We start from the raw sequence: 7,059 nt of genomic DNA, 5'->3' as shown, positions 1-7,059 counted from the left end.
GCTCGCCACTAGCCATCTCTGTTGGGGATGTCTTGGAATCCTGCCCCCTCATCACTCACTTCGCGTTTTCTTGACCGTTTTTTTTTTTTTCTTTTTTAATGGCCAGCTCAAATGTCTGGAAACATGGACTTGTTGCCGGCCCGCGGAATTTCTCAGTAAGAGTTTGCAGAGCATTGTACATAGCGCTGCTGAGCACTACACGTTTTTATACGACCGCAGTGCACCACTCTGACGGCACTGCCTTGTGCCTGCTGAATGAGCGCCAACTCGTTTCGACTGAAAGCATCAAGTTCCAAATGCCGTGCATCTCACTCTACTCATTGTTGAAGCGCCAATCAGTGAAGTGTTGTCACACTGAGAAATATCACTCGCCTTTTTCTTCATATATTTTTGTGTGTGCCAAAGGCCAGCCACTAGCCTTTAAAGGAAACCAGACATCAAGATTTTGGCACCCAATTTTCATTCTCGTTCAGAGGGCAGGTGGCTTTTAATTCTAGGTAATAGATTCTGAAACAACTGGAGTACCTTTCGTTTCGAAGTTGTTCTCTCGAATGCATCAGGTCACTCAAAGGAAAGGATATTTTAACACATTGCATTTAAAAAATTGCAGCTCGTATGTTGTTGGCACATACATGAAAGTGTTACCACTTTTTGTGCACATTTGTGGTCTCAAGTAATTGGCAAATCTATGAACCTCTTTTCTATTGCCAAAAAAAAATGGAAAGTTTGTGAATCCTGTGCATACCAGCAAGAGGCTGTGCACATGCCTAACAGCTTTTTTTTTTTTGCATTATTGTGGGAGGTCATGTGATAGGTTCGAAAACTGCGGAAAGGAAAAACATGGTTCGCAGAAGAAAAGAATAGAAAAAAAAAATGGACCATCGCAAATTGATATCATCTGCACTGCTACTCATCATGATTGATTTCTTGTACACTTTTTTCTCATATGATCAAAATTTTGGTGTCTCTACTCTTTTAGGCAATACTCGTGCCCAAGCGTGCTCGTGTGCTTGTTGTTCTTGTTTTATGTATACATATACAGTATTTGTTCTCAGCTCAGATGATACACGTTCAGAAATCTCATTTACGTAGCAGGGTATACTTATTGTGTAATTATGTTGCCGATCCTACGTTTTAATCCGCTCGATCATTATAGAAAATTTCCTCATTGTTAATGTCGGTATACTTTATACCTTCATGAGCTGTGTAAGTACTATAAGATGTTCGCGAATGCCTAGGTATGCTGTTTCATATAGGAAACAAAGATGCTAGAAAAGATTGTGCAAGGTGGGCACACTGCATTGTTACACCTCAAGTGTTGACAGGTGTTTACAAGCATAGTCTCTTGGGAGTATGGGCTTCAAGATAGCTGGGCAAACGATACACAGATATTCAATTTGCTGTGACTACTACGCTGCGCAACTTTTTCGCCAATGATGGTTCGGTCAATAATTGTTGGCCGTTTCAAAAGCCGTTCCAATGCACTTTTCTTGGTTTTGTCTACTCGGCCTAGATCTGTTTCTGACATGTCTACTTACGTGCTTCTGAGTGAGTTCAGTTTATGAAACTGCTTGATACTAACGTTTCACCAGTCTACATACAGTTAAAACGATCATTGCCATATCTACAAAAGAGTGAGCAAGAATTTGCTGCCATCATACCTATACTCTTAAGAGTTACTGTCGCATTTGTTTTCACATAACCACAGCACTACTCCTAGATGTGCTACTGCACATTTCTATTCCACGAAGTGTGACATTTCTATTACATAAAGTGTGACATTAACTTGGGGATGAGAGTTTCATTGCCAAATGTGCTCATATTAACACTGTGAGAAGAGAAAGCCTACTAATGCATTCTCAGTTTTCTGCAGGCTAGCTTGAAATGTCGGAAAAATAAAAAATGATTAAGTTTAACCATCGTGTTCTTTCACAGACAGTTCTGCCTTATTACAAAGTCACTGATCTAGCCCAGCTTTCACTCTGGGATGTTGTAGCCACAAGCAAAGTTACCCACATTTATCGTTTTTCTTGCGAGAGCTAGCTGAAAATTCTGCAATGAACTTGCATTCTTTCTCATGTAGTGTGAAGCACATTATATACATATAAAGATCAAGAAGTTGATTTGGGTGAAATATTAGTTATATTAATAGTTATATTGGGTTTTAGTAAGTGCGCATGACACAAATCATGCTGGCTACTGTCTTATACAATTTGACGACGTGTAAGTTTTTTTTTTCAACAAACCATGAGCAAATTGGAAAGCTTAATCTGCACCAACCTTCTGCCTCAAAGATGTGGGAATGTGCATATCTCTGCTTTTTTAGCTGAGGATCACATATGTTAAAACTTGTGTCTGTCACAAAAGCATCAGACATGTATTGCTGAACCTAAAAACCAATATTTCTCACTAGGTGAAATTAAGGTCTTCTAAGATGGTCCACACAAGACCCAAACCTCAATATAACAAAGTTGCTTCTTACATGGAAGTAAGTCGTTCATATCAGAAAATTCGTTATAAAGGTGTATTTCTAAGACTGCATCGATTGCAAAACTATTCTTTGCTTCGTTATAACCGATATTTCATTATATCTTGGTTCGTTATATCGAGATTTGAGTGTATCTGTAGCTCCTGACCTGTTAACTGTGCAGGGTTGGCTGAGATTCTACCCATGCAGTCAGCGAACTTACTTTATGAAGGGAATTGAGTAATGCATAATGGCATACTTCATGCATAACCCGTGGCCTGAAAATTCCATGAACTTAAATACAAAGTGGCTCTATGAGTTACGCATAAGTTTATTCCTTTAAGTGCAGTTTTGCAGATATGTGGAATGCATTGCTGCAAAGTTTCAATGCACTTCAGCAGAAAGTTGTAGTTGGAGCTGTGATGGGTAAACATACAAAATTGCTTACAAAGCTTTGATTTTCATTCATAAATATAGGAAAATTTGAAATTCTATGCATATGTGTGTGAGGCCTTTGGTGATTATAGTTATGTGTGTACCAAGGAACAGCTTATATGTACTATAGGAAAACAGTATGTTGCATCAAGAAAGGTTAGCTAAGTGTGTGCTCATTAAGATATTCTGTGCCACTCATTTAACTTACTTTGTGTGTTGGCATGTTTTTCAACATAATCAAACAGGCCAAATAGCTTGACTCTGTATACAAGAGGTTCTAATTAACTGATACAGCAAATGTTGCACTGCATTACGTGTATGCAAGTATGTGTGGAAGTGGTCATTATAAATATTAGTTCACTTTTCAAAACCTTTCCAGAGTTTCACTGTGAAAGTGAAGGTCGTGTTTGTGTGTGTGCGTGTGGTGTACAGAACTTAAAATAATGAATGAATTGTTGTGACTGTCCTGTTTTTCACTACTATTACGGTAGACAGTCAATATCAGTCATGAGTTGTTAAATTTCCATGTCTTTTATACTTGCTTGCTAAACATGCTTTTTTAATTCTTCTTCTAGGATGAGACATGCTTGATGATGATCACAATTTTGTAAACATGCAGCTCAAAGCCAGGAAATTGTTAATGATGCGAGGATGATCTGTCACTTAGTTCCCGGTCACAGTGTTTTGCTTTTGTATATATGTAAGCGTTGCGTGTACGTTTTATAGATATGCTGTAGTCTTCTTTGCTGTGCCATTTATAGGTAGTGAATGCTATGAGGTGCTTACATTTTTTTTAACACTTTTGAATGCTTGTGTTTTGTGTGAACAAACATTTCTTTATGTACAATTTGTCGAGATAAATGAAATATATCACATACTGTCCTGCAGATTCACCCATGTTGGTCATGCAAGCTTACTGGTGGTACCATTTATAAAAATGCTTTAAAGGGGCCCTGCAACACTTGTTGAGCAGGGTCAGGAAACGCTACCAATCAGCTCCTGTGCTCTTGAGAGCACAGGAGCTAAACATTATAGTATGGAACTCGGCCTGGAAGTTACAAATAATTCTCAAAGTCAGCTAGAAATCACTCCCCATTCTCTCTACAGACAATTCCATTTACACAAATTTCTGCTCCATATATTCTTTTACACTGTAGTTATTTGCTCTGTGGTTGCTGTGGCTGCCAAAAAATGCCGCCAGCTATGTGTGTTTGCACTTGTGATCACACGGATGGTAAGCCGCATGTTCGAAGAAAGACAAGAACAAATAGTGTTCAAGGTCATCACGTACGCTGACGAAGAAACACATCTTCTTCCGCCATTGTAATGCCCCTCTCTGCATAGCTTTCAGTACATTTGCTAGCAATAAAGGACAGAGAAAGTTCTTGAAGTGTGTGATAAGTATCTGTAACTCCGCTCATACCCGACAGATTCTGAAAATTTTTTTGCACCATGTGTTTCGTAAAATGTCAGTTGCTAATAGTGAGACTACTTCATTAAAGCTGAGAAAAGTGTTGCAAGGCCTTCTAAAAAAAAAAGTTGTCAATCTATATTAACAAAAGAGTCTAGCTTAATTTCTACATTTCATAGCTCTAGTTATATGGGACTTTATAGTCTTCATTATTATATATATCAGGACACAATTTATGAAAAGGCACAAAATTGAAAAAAAAAAAAAGTTAATTTGCACCACATGCAAGCATGGGTCACAGCAAAGCTTATGTGCACCCACCTGGCCCTGGCTTGACCTGTCTTTTACCCTTTCAACTCTTTCTTTTTCCTGCCCCTTGCTATGCTTTTTTCTCGCTTGCTTCCTTTTCTTACTCGTTTTCTCTCTCTCTACTATAGTGGTTATCGTGCCCTTTTTTTTCCCTCTCTTCCTTTTTTCTACTTCTTTGTATATACTCACTTTCCCCTTCTCCTTCCCTCGACCTCGCATCTGTCTTTCTCGCCCTCTCTTGTCTCTTCCGCCCTCTTGCTGCACTACAATGTAGAAGGCTATGCTGCACCCAGTTAGCATCCCCCGCAGAGCCGAGTGGTTAGAATGCTCATTATCGAATCATGGGGACACGATTTAGTGCGTGCCAATTTGCCACGATGATAATTTTCTATCTTATAGCACACACCAAAGGTCAACCAGAACAGCTATGTTGTAAAATAAAGTCTTCTATCTGGACCTAAGTGAAGTCTACTCAACAAACACAACAACCAATAAAAATGAAAGAACAATCACTGTTCAGTGTGGAAACTTTTATAGGCTTTTACATAAAATTTACTTGTGGAATATGAATTCACAGCATTCACTAAGTACAAACAAAAAAATGCAGTGAAGAAAACTAAGCTTTTAATGCATTAGAAATTTTTGTCGCCAGCACCTCAGCAACAGTAAAAATATATAAGGGAATATTCTCACAATAAAATTTTAGAATTGAACAACAGTAAGCCACACTATTTCAACAAAACAAATGATGCAAGTATGCAGAAATTGTATTTCTACATTACTACACTCTGGATCACTGCATGTTAAACCTCTGTGACTAATGTAGCAAAAAATGGGCAATGATCACAGAGACGAATAAGAACATGCCCTGCATGGTTGCAGTTATGGCTTTCATGAATGATAACACTACTCTCACTAAGGGTTATTGTTCATGCTTTGGAGATGAAATGAGTGATACACTTTTACAATTTGATGATCATGAAACATAATTCCAGTGAATATTATTGAAACTTATAGTGAAAAAAATTAACAATGCATAGTGCTCGCAACAGTACCTACATTTATCAACTTTTTAAAATCGAGACAAATTTAAGAAGAATAAGCTCGTGGACAGCACTGCTGTAAATTTTAAAATACTACTAGATCGTATAGCACTATGGGACTTGCAAACCAAAATTTTGTCGCTTATTGAGAAGCCTGCATCATTTGCGATTGGACGTGCTTGCCTGCTTTTGTTTCTTCTCAGTGGATGCCACCATCACATCACGACCTCATTTCTTTTAGCCCCACGAAATCGAACTGTCTTCCACAAGCACCACAGTATAAATGTTCGAAACTTGGCACACATACGTTCACTTAAAGGTAAATATATAGGAACATGGCTGATATGCATCTCTATTTTAACTACTTCACTGAATGAACTAGTTGACAAATTTGTTTGCTACATAACTATGCAGTCAAAGAAGGAAAAGCAACTGAATAAACTGAAGCAGGACTGATAGTTGGGCTAGTTGGTGATACTATATGGGCAGTAACAGTGCACAAACTCACTGGACGAAGAGAGGAGACACAAACAAGTGCTGTTACTGCCCATAATGAACAAACTGAGTGCAAAAAAATATACATCATCAAGAGCATACCCCTATGTGTCTCTCTTTCTACTTCAGTACATGCTTGGCCAGTATCATATTTTGATTTTAAAGTGTTAGTTCAGTGTCTCAGTGTCCCCAGTTCCCACTGTAGGTCCCACTATAGATCTCACCATAGATCTACTTCTAATTCTCACCTTGGCATGATTGTCTGTTAGGTTTCATTAACATTGCGTCTACAATTCTGAATGTATCATGACGGCTAGTCAAAGACTTGTATTCTAATGCATGGGTGACATATTTCTAAACTCTGCCGAAGCATCGTAGCGAGCATGCAAGTGCTATCTGATGTTCAACCTCCCGCGAGATTATATATTGACCCTACCTTAAAAAAAAATATATTGTCAAAGGTTGTTGAAGAAGGTGAAGAAGACAGAGGACAGGGACCTAGGGGGCATTCAAGCTTGAAGCAGCAGTCACAGTGCTTCCAAGATGAGATCGTACTGTAACTGACGTTTTGCACTGCCTTTGGGAGCGACCACAAGTAATGAATGATATACTGTGATGATGCCTAATTATGTGACATCACAGGGACGTCATGATGACGTCGCAAATATTTACAATCTGTAACGTTGTGGCGTGATGATTTCCTTCTTCAGTGATTTATTGCATCACTTGTGCAGGCGAGCCCCGCCGCGGTGGTCTAGTGGCTAAGGTACTTGGCTGCTAACCCGCAGGGCGCGGGTTCGAATCCCGGCTGCGGCGGCTGCATTTTCGATGGAGGCGGAAATGTTGTAGGCCCGTGTGCTCAGATTTGGGTGCACGTTAAAGAACCCCAGGTGGTCTAA

This window comes from Rhipicephalus microplus, chromosome 4 (assembly GCF_043290135.1).
Source record: "Rhipicephalus microplus isolate Deutch F79 chromosome 4, USDA_Rmic, whole genome shotgun sequence".
NCBI lineage: Eukaryota > Metazoa > Arthropoda > Arachnida > Ixodida > Ixodidae > Rhipicephalus > Rhipicephalus microplus.
Note: the sequence above shows the minus strand (reverse complement) of the source record.